Here is a 17,665-nt window from a genome sequence, read left to right on the forward strand (position 1 = left end):
AATTCTGCAAGAATGCCAACTAACCAAGATTCATCCAGTCCCTTAACATGTATAACATGTACATTACCACCATTTACTTGTGTACAGGAAGTTCAGACACCCTGAGTCTTGAATGAGGCACTCTGCAGTATTGACCTGATGGCTATCACTGCTGTATACCATAGTTACCTGAATCTTTGTAATCCTCTGACCAGTCTTAAAAAGGTATATCATGGAATGGTCTGTGGCACATCTCATTCCCCAATTATGACCCTTGAAGATTTTCAGAATTGAAAGGTCAATACCATGGAGTAAAGATTACTCTTTAGCAAGGAACCAAGCAGTTAGGTGCATCATCACCATGTATTTATGAAAATGAGTATCAGATGTCCTGCGTAATGACTTAGAATCACACTGAAACTTACCCAAGTATGAACAATGGCATGCTTGAAGATAACTTTGAGGCACTGTGATGTGTGTGTGTGTGTGTGTGCGCGCGCGCGTATCGGAAATACATAGAAGAAAATTAAGAAGTAACATATTTCATTCTTTCTCAGCATATAAAATTTCCAAATATACTTCATCATTTTGGGATCCATAAAACTTATATAAATTCTTGTGGATAATTATGGAAAGAACTTTAGTAGGAAACCTGAGTATCACCTGTAAAAATTCCACCATAAATATCAGTTATAGACATAAGGAAAACTACAGAGAACCTCATTTATTCATTTATTACTATGATCATTTAACATACATAATCTGTCAGCAAGCACATGATGAAATCAGATGTGTACAGGGAGATAGGACATTATGAACAACATATATACCAAATTGCTGCAGAAATTAGTTATCCTTAAGTAGTTATGATCACATTTAAAATACAAGGCTTTCTAAGAATTATGTATAGTCCCACCTCATACCTGTACATAACAAACATGCAACAGGGCATTAAAAAAAAAAGAAACATAAAATCACTGGTCTAAACACACTTTTCTTCTGTACCTGAATATTACTCTTTAGTTGTACTGTGTGGTATGACAACTTTCTCATTTGCTTTGTTATGAGAAATGTTTGGGCAACAATCTCTCAGGAATCACTTTGAAAATGTAAGAAAACATGAGCTAATCCTGGCACACAGGCCAACGATCACAGCCATTTGTGAGGCTGGGAAGGAAGATAAGAAATCCCAGGACAATCTGGGCTTCCAGGCTAGCCTGATTAATATAGAGAGATCCTTTTTCAGAACACAAAGTAGAAAATTGAGAGCTCAGGATATAGCTCAGTGGTAGAGTACTTACCTGCCATATGGAAAGCAGTAAATTCAAGCCACATAACTCCTTTCCATAAAAATAAAGAAAAATAAAACATAAAAATATATTCTTTGTTACAAATTACCAAGACCCTGTCTACAACCTTAACCACTACCATTGTTGCAAAACTCTTTGACTCTAGCTAGATATTTGGATGGATTTGAGGTGTATTTCCAGGAGTGTATACCATTTCTTGGTACATAGTACTCAGTTCCTGAAAATTATGCTAGACTTACAAAGACAATATCAATGTCAAAGAATCAGGCAGCAAACCAATCCCTTAATATCTACAGGTTTAATTACATTTTCTTTACCCTATAAAATGTGAAAATGTATCCTCATTGGAATTTCTAAGAACAACATACATTTGTGCCAGAGTATCTACCACAAATGAACACTTGCCAAAGGTGTCCGGGGCACTAACAATACTTAGCCCTGAAAATTAAATGTATTTGTATTATTCATATGGCATTTTCAACATTCCCTTGATGCTAGTAATATGTTATATAACGATCTAGTTTGGCTATCTCTGGAAAGTACAACATGGAAAATTATACAGCACATTCCTTATCCTTTATGTACAACTGTAAATCCCCATAGCACCAGTCCATTTCAGGATGAACCCATAATACCTATTCATTTACATCCTATTAAAACATTATAACAGATTTAGTCTCTTGAGAGGCTATACCAAAATTCCATGGTGAATATTTCAAGGATGTGTGCTAAGAAAGTTACCAAAATCCTTGCATTTATCTTTATCAAATGCACATAATTTATCAGCAAGGATATAAGAAATGCAGATACATCCACATGAAATCAGAAAGATGAATTGGGGTCTCTTAATAATGAAGGAGACATGGGAAAATCTCCAAAGTATCCATCAACATTCGTTCAAAACTACAAGTTCTTTGATGAATGAGTAGAGTATCTTCTCACTCCTTTAAATTAGCCAGCACCTTAACAGGAGGCTGCAAAGAAACATGGCATTATGGCATTAGGAACCACCTTCACAGTGACATGGATATGCAAGATGAGACTATATTTATTGTATCTGACCAATTTATCAAGCATTATTAACAAGATTCTACCAGGAAGATTTTTTTCAGAGGAAATGAATCTGTAATAAAGCATCCAAATGTATGTAAGGAAACAGCTTTCTCTTCAAGGATACCAGACCATTGTCTTCTCCACCATCCTTGTCATGGGATACTTTACCTCTACTTGGATATTTGAACTTATGGCTGGTTAGCTGTATTAATAATCAGGAGAATCCATAATTTCTTAAGTGTGCATCTGCAATACATTTAATGCTTGTAACTACACTGGTACTTTTATAACAATGACAGTTAATCACGACACAGAAAGACCCTCAACGTGTGTAATGCCAACACAACTTTCTCAATTCATACCTGAACAGAAATAATGCAGCATGGCAACATAAAGAATATGGGGCAACATCACCACTTAAGTGTAACCAGGATAACTAGCAAGACTCTACAGAATAATATTGTTTTTGACTATTATCCCTTGATCTCTCTTAAAAAGACATACCCTGAATATTCTCTGTAGTATATGTCAACCTAAATGTCAGTACATCATTCATGATTCTTGGAGACTTGCAGAATTTCAAGGATAAGAGTTCTCCTCATAAGAAATCTTTGGAACTCTTAAAAGGATACCTGCTGAAATACAATGGCCTATTATCACCATGGTTCATGCTGTTAACATTATTTGAGATCTTGTATTCACTTCTTCCTTTATGTGGGTAAAAAAATTTATCTGCTGGAAAGATATAAGAACATGAAATTCTGACTGTTAGGGTCATGTTCATGTTTTACCCACATATGTGTGAAATGGAGAAGGAAATGTTAAGAGTGATTGAAAAATGCCTTGAGTACATTGCAAAATTAAGCCTTAATGATTTTTCAAGCACTGGTATATGCTACCAAAAATCTTACTAGAGCTACCCCCACAAAATATAGTAACACTAAATCACATACACCTTCTAATTGACCTAGATATAGAAGATCACATGATCTACAGTGTGGTATGTCTACATCATTATTTCCCAAATGATAAATAAGGAAGGGTATGTCAACAATATATTGTGATCTCTATGTTCTCTTGAAGGAAATATGAACACCAAAGTCATATAAAAATATGTATCAGGAAACAGTTTGCTGCACCAAATTCCTGCCCATTTTTTCTCATCATTTATTATCAAGCAAACTCTACCTGGATACTTGAATGGCATCTAATTTGACCATAATTTAACAACACCAATCTTTTCTTGACTTGAATTCAAAAAGTAAGCTATGATTAGTACTGGCTGGTCAACAACAATGTCAACGAACCATGATACAATCAATTATTTCACATTTAGTTTATAAAACTAATATATATATATACATATATATATATATATGTATATATATACATATTGTATATGATTATTATAAAATCATAGAAACCTATTATATAAATCACATAAATCATATAAATCTATTATCACAGATTTGTTAAGTATTCTAATATTCTGACCTCAGCAGCTGCAACAATGTGCACTGAAAAGCTGTGTTTGCTGAGAGCGATGCTAAACACCTATAGTTCTAGTACTTGGAGAAAAAGAAGGGAGGATCAAGGTTATCCTGAGTTACATAGCAAGTTCAACACCAGCCTGGTTGCATGAGACCCTGCCACAAAGAAACAAACAGAAAAAGAAAAATACAAAACAAAATAGTAAAAGAAAAGAAGAGTTGACTTATTGCCATCAGCAACCACTATGTAGATAAACATTAGGTTTCTTAGTTCAGGTTACAGGATCATGCTGGCACTTACCAGACAGGAACGATTGTAATTGTGGTAATTCCTTTGATGCGTTGTGAGGTCTTGTCTTGTTTCAGAGAAAAGCATTCAGGACAATCAGTTTATAACCTATGTCAGTCTTCCTGTGCATGTTAAATGTCTCCAAGTTGTGACATGAATTCAAGTATCCACCTGGATACTTGAAAACAGCCCTAGACAAATTTGTAGAACTTGTCCTCCATTGGGAAGATGTCTACAACAATTCCACCCTCAATTCCACGCACAATAAAAATTTCATGGAACCTTGCTAATGTCTCTATCATAGTGAATACTGAGTTCACATTATCTGTCAGTCAGCATACACCAGTGTATGAAAGTATAAATACAAAAAATGAGGCAGCATTATCAGATTTCTTATGACTATATTAAACATATCTGAAAATACCAAGTTCTCCAAAGACTAAGCATGGCCTCACTGCCTAGCTGTATAGTCCAAGAGGGTAAACACTACCTGAAAACATAACAAACTCAGCTTAGGCACAGCTATGTAACTCACCACCTCTCCTGAATACTCATGATCAAGTGACCTGCACTGAGTAAGGCCTCTCATTTATTTACCTCTTCTGAGTGGTAATTTTCATTGCTAAACTAATTGGATTTGAAATCACCTAGGAGACCTCTTTCTTGCTGTATCTTTTAACAAGTTTCTAGAGGTTTAACCTAAAAGGGAAGGCCCACCCTGAATGTGACTGGTACCATCTCAAAGGTTGTGGTCCAAGGAAGCAAGAAAAATAAGTAGCAAGTACACTTGGAGAACCTATAAGGAAATCTGGGCTGTGCCTGGTCATGCAGGATTTAAAACCAAGCTACTTTGTAGGTAGGGCTATCACAGTTTGAGTTCTACTATACTCCCCCCAACAAACACAGTGAAGAAAAGGAAACTTACAAAAATATATCACAAAGTGTAATTTCTCACCAATATATTATCTAGTACCTTGACTATGGCTGCTGATAAGAAACTACGAATCCACCTTGCTGTTTTAATGAATTCAAAGTGATTGTATTGTCAAGAAGGGCCCCACATTACTCAGTGAGTACACCCCAATACCACAGAGCTGCAATGAGGCTCAAAGATCCATAGCAATGACAAAGAAACAGGACACAATGCTGCAACATTCAGTTTCAGCATAAACTTTTCCAATCACATAAAATGTAAATGTTATAAACATTACTATGGGCAGCATCATTTCCTACCTGCATATCTACCAGAGATACACAGCTGTAAAAAGCATCACAAAGATTGTCAACATTTAACTGTGTACCTGAAAATTACTCACCTATTCTATGAATATGTTAAACTCAGTACTTGATAGAATGCCACGAATGCTTTCCTTGATGAATTACTTTGTGGCTATCTGAGAATAAGAAATTGTGAAAAGTTGTTAGTGCTGTCTCATTCTATTTGTACTTTTAATTTGTATTTGTATTGTGTCAGGACAATATCTATGTGTATCATGTCAACAGTTCCTGCCATTCATATGCAGAATCTTGTATAGAACCTTTATGCTATTGGCAGATAATATATTAAAAATGAACAGTCACCACCACTATTGTTCAAATATGAAAACTTTTATCTGCAGTGCTCTTATGTCTCTACTATATTGACTTAAGTATGAATTATCAATAATGATGATTATAGTAAAAACCTCATGATGTCAATAATATTAGTGAATGCTTTAATTTCTTACATGCTAATCAAGTGGGGAAATATGAGTGTTAGAAAATACATTGAACTGGGGGTATAGCTCAGTGGTAGATCATTTGCCAGCAGAAAATACATCGAATATTTATCTATAGATAGTAAAGAACAAATGAGTACAGTATCATCTTATATGTATAGCACTCAAGATATCAATAATATATATGTAAAAACACAAAATCACGACAAAATAGGATAGGTGCATCCTTCTCATTGGAGACTGAAGATGAGATGGCATGCATTGAAATATGAACACTCTTTAAATATCTTGTTATTTGCAATATCTATTCATAGATTTTTCTGGACCACTTTTTCTCTTGAAGTAAATCTGAAATTATAAGCAAAAGTGTGTTTAAGGATACAGCTTATTCTACTGGGACACCATCTCCCTTTCTACCTTTCTAATTATTGCTAAGAGATATTCCATTCTGCTTCAATCCCAAAATTAATTAGGGCTTAACAATAATACCAGGAACATCCGTCCTTTCTTAATTGAATGCCGAGGAAACAGGATTTGTATCACTCAGTTGGAAATTCCACAGTTCCAGCAAAAGAGGACATAAGCAAGCCCTCAATATTCAGACTTAATATATATTTTCTTTTCCATATTAAAAAAATTAAACCTTTTGGTAGTAAAATTGTCAAAGACCTCATCTTTTCCTAACTGATCATGGTTCCAGAAGGGTTAAGGACGTCTTTAATATACACTTAATTATCTATGAAGATCATGTGTCCCATGCTATGCTTTTTATGTAAATATTCATTTAATTGAATACCATTAAAATTCCTCTTGATATTATTTCCTGGATCATTGTGATGTAGGAGTAAATATATTATGGCAAACCGGTTTGATAAGGGCTTCATTCTAGATGAAGACATACACGTCCCAGTAGTTGGTTTAGCACTTAAGGATCCAAAGGCAACATTTCACTACTAGTAGACCTACACAGACAGCACTCTAACTGTCTTGAAAGGAAAATTTTAATATTCAGTACCAATATATTGCCAAAACTTCAGTCAATATTATAGTGATGGATACTATAAAAGTTACCCAGACTCTTCTTTATGTATCTATTGTCACAAGTATTAAAAACTCATATTTCTCTCAGAAAAGATACAATAAGAACTAATGCCTACCTGTAATGTTAGGAAGACTTGCATTTTTATTATCATATAAACCAGAAACAGGAAGATATGACTGACCCATAATATTTGTGAAATATACATTTGTGAAAAGTAATATATCAGTATGATAATCTCATACTTCTATACTAGCTAATACCTTAACAGGATGCCTGCAAAAATGTGTTTTTCCAGAGTTAGGTACAGCCTTCTAATCATCCACATGGAAAGGGAAGATCACTTCCTGCACCGTGCTATGACCACTCTATCACTGACATTATCTAGGGCTATTATCATAGGTACCTCAACATTCTTCTATAGATTAGAACTTGAAAAACAGAAAAAGTATGTTTCAATATAAGAAATATTCTACCTTGACACCTGCCCATTCTATCTACAAGTATTATTATTATGGCTTCGTCTACATTATTTGGAGACTTTAAATGATATTTTTGGTCAGTTCCATTCATCCTTTGCATCTGCATGCCTCCAAAAAAAAAATCCCATGCTTACTGATGGGCTAGGGATGCTAATGGCAATTACAATTAACATGGACAAAATAATTCCCTGGATCCTCCTAGGTAAAACATCAATTTTCTCTACACCAAGGCAGCTTTGGGGCCAAAATTGTTTCCTCCCTGAGCTCTAGCTACAAAACTCTGGTGATGGCTGCATCATCAAAATTATTTTCTTTTACAAAATAATCAGATACGTTCAGTAGTGATTTAAACCCATATCAGCATTTACTTTAATACTTGTCTTATAACTTATTGGCTACCCTGGGTTGACATACTATGTTTTGACAGGAACCTGTAAAACGTATTACTATGTATGTGTAAAAGGACACAGTTTGCTCCCCTGGGACACCCGCAACTAACTTTGGAACCATTCATCTTTGTGGAGCTCATCAATCTACTTAGATCCTTGGGGGGACTTAAAGGTCAAAGCCACGGGCAAAGAACACATTTCTGTAAGGAATACCTGGAATATTTCTGTGGTGATTTGTGTGGCTAGGAACATCTGATCATTATTACTTTTGTATGTATAGTCCACTGGTTATGGGACCAAACTACCATTCCCTACCTAAATACCTGTAAAGAAATCATGGGAATGAATGTGAGGGGCACCTATACCACTTTATATCTGGAGATCAAATGGTTTATGTTTTATTTCATACACATTAGGATTTATTTGCAAAGTGCAAATATCACATACTTACTAGCAATTTGACATTCATTCTGGACTTACCACAAGATTCTGAAGATGTTATGAGATATATATTAGAGATAATTTACTTTATACCAGGTTGTTTCAATTACAGGATATGTCTATTCTACCTGGATTTTTGAAATTATCCAAGTTCAATATCCATGTCAGAAAGCCATGTTCTTTTGACTACACACTTGTAAGCAGTTGACAGGCGTGGCTGTCATGGGGAACAAAATCATAAATGCTTGCATATCTTCATGGTCTCAAAATTTGTAGGATTCCACATAAATATTTCCATATATTTCAATCCCATGGATGCCCCAAGTGCCAGAACTTCACCATTTTTCATAATACCTGAAATAAATAAAAGTGGTAGACACTTTCATTAGTAGCCAGGTAGCTGAAGCCTAGATGTAACATGTTATGACTTTGGCCTGTAACAGTACTTACTTTATATCAGGTTCATAACTAGACACCTGTGATAAACCAACAAAGCTCTAGAAAAAACCCAGCATGCTACACATCTCACTCTATACACATCTCTTTCTATCTGCATATCTTCAAGTTTCCTTAGCCAATTGGATCATTGAAGGACTTTTCAGTAGTCCTCGAATACTTGCCGAACTCCAAGGAAAAAGTCATATAAAAGGATCTTTCACCTTCATAACATCAAACCTGCAAAGATGATGGGATCACCACTATATTAAGCGATACTGTGCCAGCTAGTCTTGTTTCAACTTGACACACAAACTAGAGCTATTTGAAAGGAGAGAATCTTAATTGAGAAAGTGCCACCTTGGCTGTAAGGCATTTTATTAATTAGTGATTGATCAGGGAAGGTCCAGCACGAAGTGGGTGCTTGCATCCCAGTGCTGATGGGACTGGGTTCTATAAGAAAACAGGCTAAGCAAGCCAATAAGCAGAACCCCTCCATGTCCTCTGCATTAGCTCCTATCTTCGGGTTTCACCCCTGCTTCAGTTACTGCCCTGACTTCACCTGCTGATGGACTATGATCTGGAAGTATAAGAGGAATGTCCTAGTTAGGGTATTATTGCCGTGAACATAGACCATGACCACAGAACTCTTATAAAGTAAAACAGTTCATTGGGGCTGGCTTATAGTTTCCGAGGTTTACTACATTATTATCATGGTGCGAAGCATGGCAGCAAGGAGGTAGATAGGGTGTGGAAGACCTTCTATATCATGACCCATGAATATAGTGAGGTCAGAGGCTTACTATCAAATCTATGGAGAAATGAGTTTTATAAAAAAAAAATAAGTGCCATATGTGCCCCCCAATACTTATGAGAATTTAAAAACATCACTAACTACCTATAAGCAAAAGTGAAATTGTTTAAGCATGTGTATAAGCATGGGCACTTTGAAAAGTGATGAGACAACACAAATTTAAGGAAAGCAATCCTTCCTCCCCTGGGAATTAAAGATCAGATTTTCACCATTGCAGAAGACTTCCCCTGTGCAGACATGGTAGGTAACATATTTCTACTCATGACCATTGTTCTGAAAATGAGAAAGAAATGCATTTGGAAAATGTGCTTTAAATACCCGACTTGTAACAGAACATAGGCCAGGAAGGTTCTACATCAATTTTGTAAAATAACAGGTTTATGTAGGTTATTGCTAGAATTCGAGATCAAAACTGCTATCAAAATATCCATCTCTGGATCTAGAAAAGATTGTATTGAGAGATACAACACAAATTCAGGAAGCCAAATGCTGCATGCTCTTTCTCACATGCAGATCCTAGCCACCAATCTTCAGAAGTGAGTATACAGTATGGAGTAACTGCTGAAACTAGGAGAGGATGAAGGAACCATGGTTGGGGAGGGGGTGAGAGGAGAAGAGGAGAAATGGAAAAGTAGGGAGGACAACTCCAACAGCGAGGGCTAAGGGAGGTCAGTACAGAAGGAGAGCAAGAACCAAATAGCACCAAGGTTCGATAATGCTTCAGGGAATCTTACTATTCTATAACGAACCTAATATTAAATTCTATGTATGTATGTATGTATGTATGTATGTATGTATGTATGCATGTATGCATGTATGCATCTACCTACCTCTCTATGTTATGCCACTTGGTCTGGCAATGGACACAGAACCACAGACTGACAAAACCCCCAGTAGCAAGCATGAGAAACCTTTTGAATGGTTACTCTCATGTAGTTCAAGTGTCTTCCTGGACCATGTAAACTATTGCTGTTGCCTTTGGTTGCCTACTAATGAAGAAAACACACACTCGGGACACAGGGCTTGGAGTTTTCCAGCCAGATCCAACCTGAAAGCCTCCTTTCTATATAGTCTATCTTTCATGGTACCAGAAGATAGAATTCAAGCCACCAAGAGAAGGAATCAATTAATTGTCCTCCCCAGCTGCAATGTTTATGAAGCCCAATGCCAGTGTAGCAAGATATCTGTAAAGATGTAGCAAGTAGCACTCATGTATTGGTGGTAACCAGCAACTGTCTAATTAGGCTTAAAGTACTCCCAACAGGAGGGAAATCATCACAGGTACTAGAAAGTCAGCCAACTTCCCAGGGGCAGTAAGTTCAGGGATCTTAAAACGGAATCTACTGTCACCACTTTGCCAGACCAGCATAATTCCTTACTACATTATAAATCTTATCCATATGCCCACAGGTAAGTGCAGCTCTAGCTCCCCTCATAAAAAGAAGCTTCTCTTTATAGAAAATGGGGATGATTACAGAAAAACACAACTCGACACAATTCAGAGATTATGGGAGCCTAGCCCCAAGGTACACATCTATACCACAGCTACTGCATCTATAGCTCAGGGAACATCACAGAAGAGGGGGCAAAAATAGCATAAGCCCAAAATACCAAGAAATCTGCTATCTGATTGCCTCTCTTAAAAGGGGTAGCATATTGGTTAGACTTTATGATTATAGCTCCTGACATTCCTAGGAGATATAATCTCATTGCAAACCCCTAATTCTCTGGCTCTTAAAATCTTTATGCCCCCTCTTCCACAGTGATTTTTGAGCCTTAAATGTGGGAGTTGTTATATAGATGTATCCTTTGGGACTGGGCTCCACAACTTTGTGTTTTGATTTTGGGGGGGGGGGTAATGGTTTCTGTCTATTGCAAAGACAAGTTTTCTTGATGAAAAGTGAGGACTACATTTATCTGTGTATATAATGAGAAATATTTAGAATGCAGTTAGAGATTATGTAGGTTTAGTAAAGTGGCTGTTGTAGGTGCTCCTTCCGAGATCCATGGCCAGTTCTAGGCCATGATTCCCTCTTGTTTTGTGGGCCTTACATCCAAGTATAGAGTTGTTGGTTAACACAGAGGTGTGCCTGCCACTATTGCACCCTTGCAGTTAACATGCCATGTTGGTCCTTGTGGTTCATAGACATCATAACCAGGTAGGATTTGTCAGTTGTTTCCTCTACTGGAAACGTGCGTGGAACCATCTAGTACCATAAAAGTTAGTCCTCGGATAGGGGTCTTTTAGCTCAGTCCCAGCTCAGGAGTTTCTTGAGCACTGTATCTGAAGTGCATGGTGTCTTCAGCAATAGGAATTTACCTTCCAGCTATTGGGGACAACCAAAGGCAATCACAATTGTGCATGACGTTTTGAGAGCATCTTAGACAACTATAACCAACAACTCAAAAGAGAGCTTCTCATGCCTGGTGCAGGTTTTGTTAGATGGTCTTTGACTTTCTGAAGGAGCATTATCAACATAGAAGGGCAAATTTCATTCACACTCCATATTAGTTTTAGATAAGAAGTTAATAGTATGAATTCTTCTAACATTTCAGATTTAGTTGTTTGCCTTTCTCCCTTCTTCTTCATCTAACTAGAACCCCCCCCATTTTCTCCATTTCTTTCATCAGATTGTACCCTGTTTTACCCTTTATTGCTCCCCCATACCCTTAACAGTGGACCCCTTTTTTACTTTTCTGTTTTTGGCACAGTTACTCAATATAACTTCTGACGATTTGAAGCCGGGAGCCTCAGATGACAGAGAACATGTAACATTGTCTTTTTGGGTCCATGTTACCTCACTATAATTCAGGATACTCAGGAGACTGAAACAAGAACAGTGGCCTTCCTATGCTACAGATGGGGCTCATCCCTACCCTGGACAACTTGCTGGATATGGTCTCAAAATAAATAGTAGAAAAATCATGAACTAGAGTTGTAAAGTGGTTGCTTCTTGTGTGCAAGGTATAATCTCCACTCTTTAATTCTCCCTAAAAAGAAGGAAAGAAAGAGACAATTGACACAAAATGGGTTGTGAATGTGTCATATACTCATCAGGATCCTGGCTTATTCCCTTGGCAACTATCATTCTTGAAAATCACTTCAACTACACCTGGATACTTACATGAATTCAAAAGTACATTATCATCTTCTCCTTTTATTAAAAATAGATTCTTTTCTCATATCCTGTATATCCTGATTGCAGTTTTCCCACCCTCTATACCTCCCAGCTCCTCCCCACCTCCCCTCCCATCCAGATCTACTCCCTTTCTACCTCTGATTAGAAGAGAACAGACTGCTAAGAGATAACAGCAAAACAGCACAAGGTAAAATATAACAAACCAAAGACTGTCACATGGAAGGTGGACAATGCAATCCAAAAGGAGGAAAAGAGCCCTAACAGAAGGAATAAGATAAAGATAAACATACATGTATATCTGGGGTATACCTGTGTTGGTCCTGTGCTTACTACTTCACTCTGAATTCAGAAGACCTTTCCTCAGTTGATTTAGAGGGCCTTGTTCTCCTGGTGTCCTCCAGCCCCTCTGGCTCTAACACTTTTTCTGACTCCGCTTCCACAGGGTTCACTGAGATCTGAGAGACATCTCACTTAGGGCTGTGTGTCCCTGCTCCAAGGTCTCTCTCTCTCTCTCTCTCTCTCTCTCTCTCTCTCTCTCTGTCTCTGTCTTTGTCTCTCTGTCACTGTCTCTCTGTCTCTATCTGTCTCTCTGTCTTTTGTCTGTCTCTCTCTGTCTCTCTGTCTCTGTCTCTCTTTCCTTGTCTCTCTCTGTATCTCTTTCTCAGTCTCTTTCTGTCTCTCACTGTCTCTCTCTGTCTCTGTCTTTGTCACTCTGTCTCTGTCTCTCTGTCTCTCTGTCTCTGTCTCTATCTGTCTCTCTGTCTTTTGTCTGTCTGTCTGTCTCTCTGTGTCTCTCTCTTTCTGTCTCTCTCTCTCCTTGTCTCTCTCTGTATCTCTTTCTCTGTCTCTTTCTGTCTCTCACTGTCTCTATCTCTGTGTCTCTGTCTCTATCTGTCTTTCTGTCTCTGTCTTTGTCTCTCTGTCTCTGTCTCTCTGTCTCTGTCTTTGTCTCTCTGTCACTGTCTCTCTGTCTGGCTCTATCTGTCTCTCTGTCTTTTGTCTGTCTGTCTGTCTCTGTCTCTGTCTCTCTCCTTGTCTCCGTATCTCTTTCTCTGTCTCTCTGTCTCTGTCTCTCTCTCCTTGTCTCTCTCTGTATCTCTTTCTCTGTCTCTTTCTGTCTCTCACTCTCTCTCACTGTCTCTCTCTGTCTCTCTCTTTCTCTCTGTCTCTTTCTCTGTATTTCTCCTTGTCTCTCTTTGTCTCTCTCTGCCTCTCTCTGCCTCTCTCTCTGTCCCTCTCTCTGACCTTCTCTCTGTCTCTGTCTGTCTGTCTGTCTGTCTGTCTGTCTGTCTCTCTCTCTGCATAATGTCTGGCTGTGGGTCTCTGTATTTGTTCCCATCTGTTGCAGGAGGAAGTTTCTCTGATGATAGCTGAATAAGACACTGATCTACGAGAATTAGGAGTCATTTTATTGTTACTATTTTTTTTTAGACCAGTAGTATTTGTTTTACCCTTCATCTCTGGGCCATTTAGTCTCTTGTTCTTGGTCACTCAAGCAGTGTCAGGTATGGGTACCATCTCTTAACATGATCCTTAAGTTAAATAGGACATTGGTAGGTTACTCCCACAAGCTTTGTGCCATTACTATCCTAGCATTCAGACAGGACAGATTGTACATAAAAGATTTGTGACTGGGTGGGTGTTTATTATTCTTTTTTTGGAAGCCTTCAGAGTACCTCTCTGTACCAAAACTTTAGAAAGTAGGGATAAAGGTTCTATGTAGCACCAACTCCATGTTCAATGAGTTGTGTAGCTGTTGTCTTCTGCAACGGGGGTTTGCTGTTTGTTTGTGCAGAACAACCCATTCTCTTGGCAACAGTTTGGATTGTTTGGGCATTTCAGTGGGACTGCTTTAGCCAACAACTCCATTGGTTGTAACTTATTCTCAGTACTGGAACCTTTGGTGACAAAGATGGCCAGCTGGGACTCCATTTCCCTTGTTATTTGAAGACTTCATTGTCTTCATATGTTTTAGAAAGTTTCCACTATACTAGGTTTCCACCACTCAAATGTCCCCCAATTCTAGCTGCTTCTCCTGGCATTCCCTCCTTCAACACTATCTCCCCTTCTCCTCCCATGATCCTCTCTTTCCATTCCTCCCTGTCCCTGGTCCATCAGGAAGATCTTTGTGTCTTAGTCCATTTAACTCTACCTAACCACTCTGGGGTTTCAGATTGTAGCTTAGTTATCATTTATTTAATGGTTAATATCCACATATAAGTGAATACATATTGTATTTATTTTTCTGGACCTGGGTTACCTCACTCAGGATAAGTTTTTTCCCTAGTTCCATCCATTTGCCTAAAAATTTCATGAAGTCTCATTGTAAGCAGGTAATACTCTATTGCGTAACTGTATCACATTTTCTTTATTCATTCTTCTGTTGAGGGATATCTAGGTTGTTCGCAGTTTTTGGCTATTATGAAGAAAGCAGCTATAACATAGCTAAGCAAATATTCTTGCTCAACTTGTAGTAGACTGAAGTGTCCTTTGGGTATATTCCCAAAGAGCTTATAGCAGGATCTTGAGGTAGACGGACTCCAAACTTTCTGAGAAACCACCATATTGACTTTGAAAGTTGTACAAGGCTGAAATCTTACAAGGAGTGGTAAGATTGCTTCATATCTCACCAGCATGCACAGTCACTTGTGGGTTTTGTTTTTAATTCATTTTTTTACTTACTCTCTTTACATTCCAACTCACTGCTCCCCTCCTAGTCACTCCTCCCAGAATTCTTACACCATCACCCATCTCCTTCTCCTCTGAGCAGGTGGGGCTCCCTCTGGGTATCTCCCTGACCCTGGCACTTCAAGTCTCTGCCAGGTTAGGCCCTTCCTCAACCACTGAGGCCAAACAAGGCAGCCCAGCTAGAATATATCCCACATACAGATCTTAGTCATCCTGATAGGAGTAAGATGGAATCTAAAAGTACTTTGGATTTGCATTTACCTGATGGCTAAGGATGTTCAACATTTCTTCAAGTGCTTCTTACCCATTTGAGTTTCCTCTATTGATAATTCTGTTTAGGTGTGTACCATATTTTAATTGGATTTTTTTTGTTTTCTTGATATCTATCTTCTTGAGTTCTTTATATATTTTGAATATTAGCCCTCTATTGGATGTGGAGTATGTAAAAATATTTTTCAATTCCATAGGTTGCCAACTTGTCTGAATGACACTGTTATTTGCCTTACACAAGCTTTTCAGTTTCATGAGGTCTCATTTATTAATTGTTAATATTAATGTTTACACTAATAGTGTTCTATTCATAAATTATTTTTCTGTGCCAATCCATTGAAGGCTGTTCCTAACTTTCTCTTCTTTCAAGTTCAGTATACCTGGTTTTATATTTAGGTCTTTGATCCATTTGGAGTTGAGTTTTATGCAGAATGATAAGTATGGGTCTATTTACATTCTTCTACATGCAGCCATCCAATTAGATGAGTACCATTTGTGGAAGGTGCTATCTTTTCCCAGTGTGTATTGCTGGCTTCTTTATCAAAAATCAGGTGTCCATCCATGGGTGTGTGGGTTTGTGTCTGTGTCTTCAATTTGATCCCATTGAGCAATGTGCCTGTTTTTATGCTAATATCAGGCTGTTATTATTACTATAGCTTTGAAGTACAATTTGAAATTAGGATGGATGAGACCTCCAGCCGTTTGTTTCTTGTTCAGGATTAAAATGCACATATTAGGGGATGAATCTATCCCTTCTTGGCTGTCCTGGAACTTGCTTTGTGGAACAGGCTAGCTCGAAGTCTCAGAAATCTGCCTGCCTCTGCCTCCTGAGTGCTGGGATTAAAGGAATGTGCCACTATACCTCACAACAACCAATTCTTTTTTTTTTTCAATTATTTATTAAATTTTTACATTAAAATGAATATCATTACTCAAATTAATAAAGAAAAGCAACCCAAAACTCTTTTATACATTTTGGTGAATGCAAGACATAGTATTACAGAGAAATAAATCATGTAACCCACATTGAACACATGAGGTCATTCTTATTGCTAGGGGACACTTAAGTATTATACAGTTTCCTTTTATAAGAACTCCAGGTCTACTAAAATCAATTGCAACAATAAATTCTTAAATACTGCCAGGTGAACATAAAATGTCCCTGCCTTATAAAACATAAATACCTCCTAATTTTATTAAGAACCATGTCATTTTGTATATACATACTTACTACAAATGCATAGTGATGAAAAGCGTAAAGTCTTAAACCTTATTCAAGCATAAAGAAATGAGATGAACTGTCCTGCAAAGAGGACAACATCAATACTTACCTCAAGACCTGCTGGGTTTGGAGATGCAGCCTGGAAATTGCAGCTGCTCTGGAGACGGAGGCAAGAAAGTTGCCAGATTCAAGACTGATATGGCTTGGGTAACTTAGTGAGACCCTGTTTAAAAAAGAAATAAAAAAGGATACAGACTATAACATAATTGTTAAGTGACCCGATTTAATCCCTATTAACAAGCACGTGTGCAAGCAAACACACACACACACACACACACACACAGAGAGAGAGAGAGAGAGAGAGAGAGAGAGAGAGAGAAGATAAAAAGAAAATATTTTAATGAATGACTGTCTCATCCTTTCAAATTTGTCAACTATTCCAATTACTGCTAGAAACATGTGCTAAAACAGGGTTAGATACCCCTTTTCTCAACCTGAATTTATTATCAAATGGTCTGTAGGGTAGTATGCCTCTTTATCACTTACCTACAACTAGGAAGGGTCTGCCAACAACAGTCTTCAGGATAAATCTAAACGGGAAACTGAGAATAAAGCTTGTTCTACATGTGCATCATCCAATTCATCCATCCTTGATTTCCATTTAGGGATATTACAATTATAGCTGAATAAATAGATGATATATAATAAGACCACAGTTCATGAATTCTTAGTATTTCTCTACTTTCAGTCTCAAAAGAAACTATTTTCACTACTGGGGTGATAGATCAGCAACGCCAATAAGCCATTAACATATTCAACACCTCAATATTCATAGGTCCAATTGTCTACCCATATAAATAATATGGAATCGTGTTCACTAAATTTGTTTAAGGAGTCCATGATTTC

The sequence above is a fragment of the Mus pahari genome, chromosome X (genome assembly GCF_900095145.1).
Source record: "Mus pahari chromosome X, PAHARI_EIJ_v1.1, whole genome shotgun sequence".
NCBI lineage: Eukaryota > Metazoa > Chordata > Mammalia > Rodentia > Muridae > Mus > Mus pahari.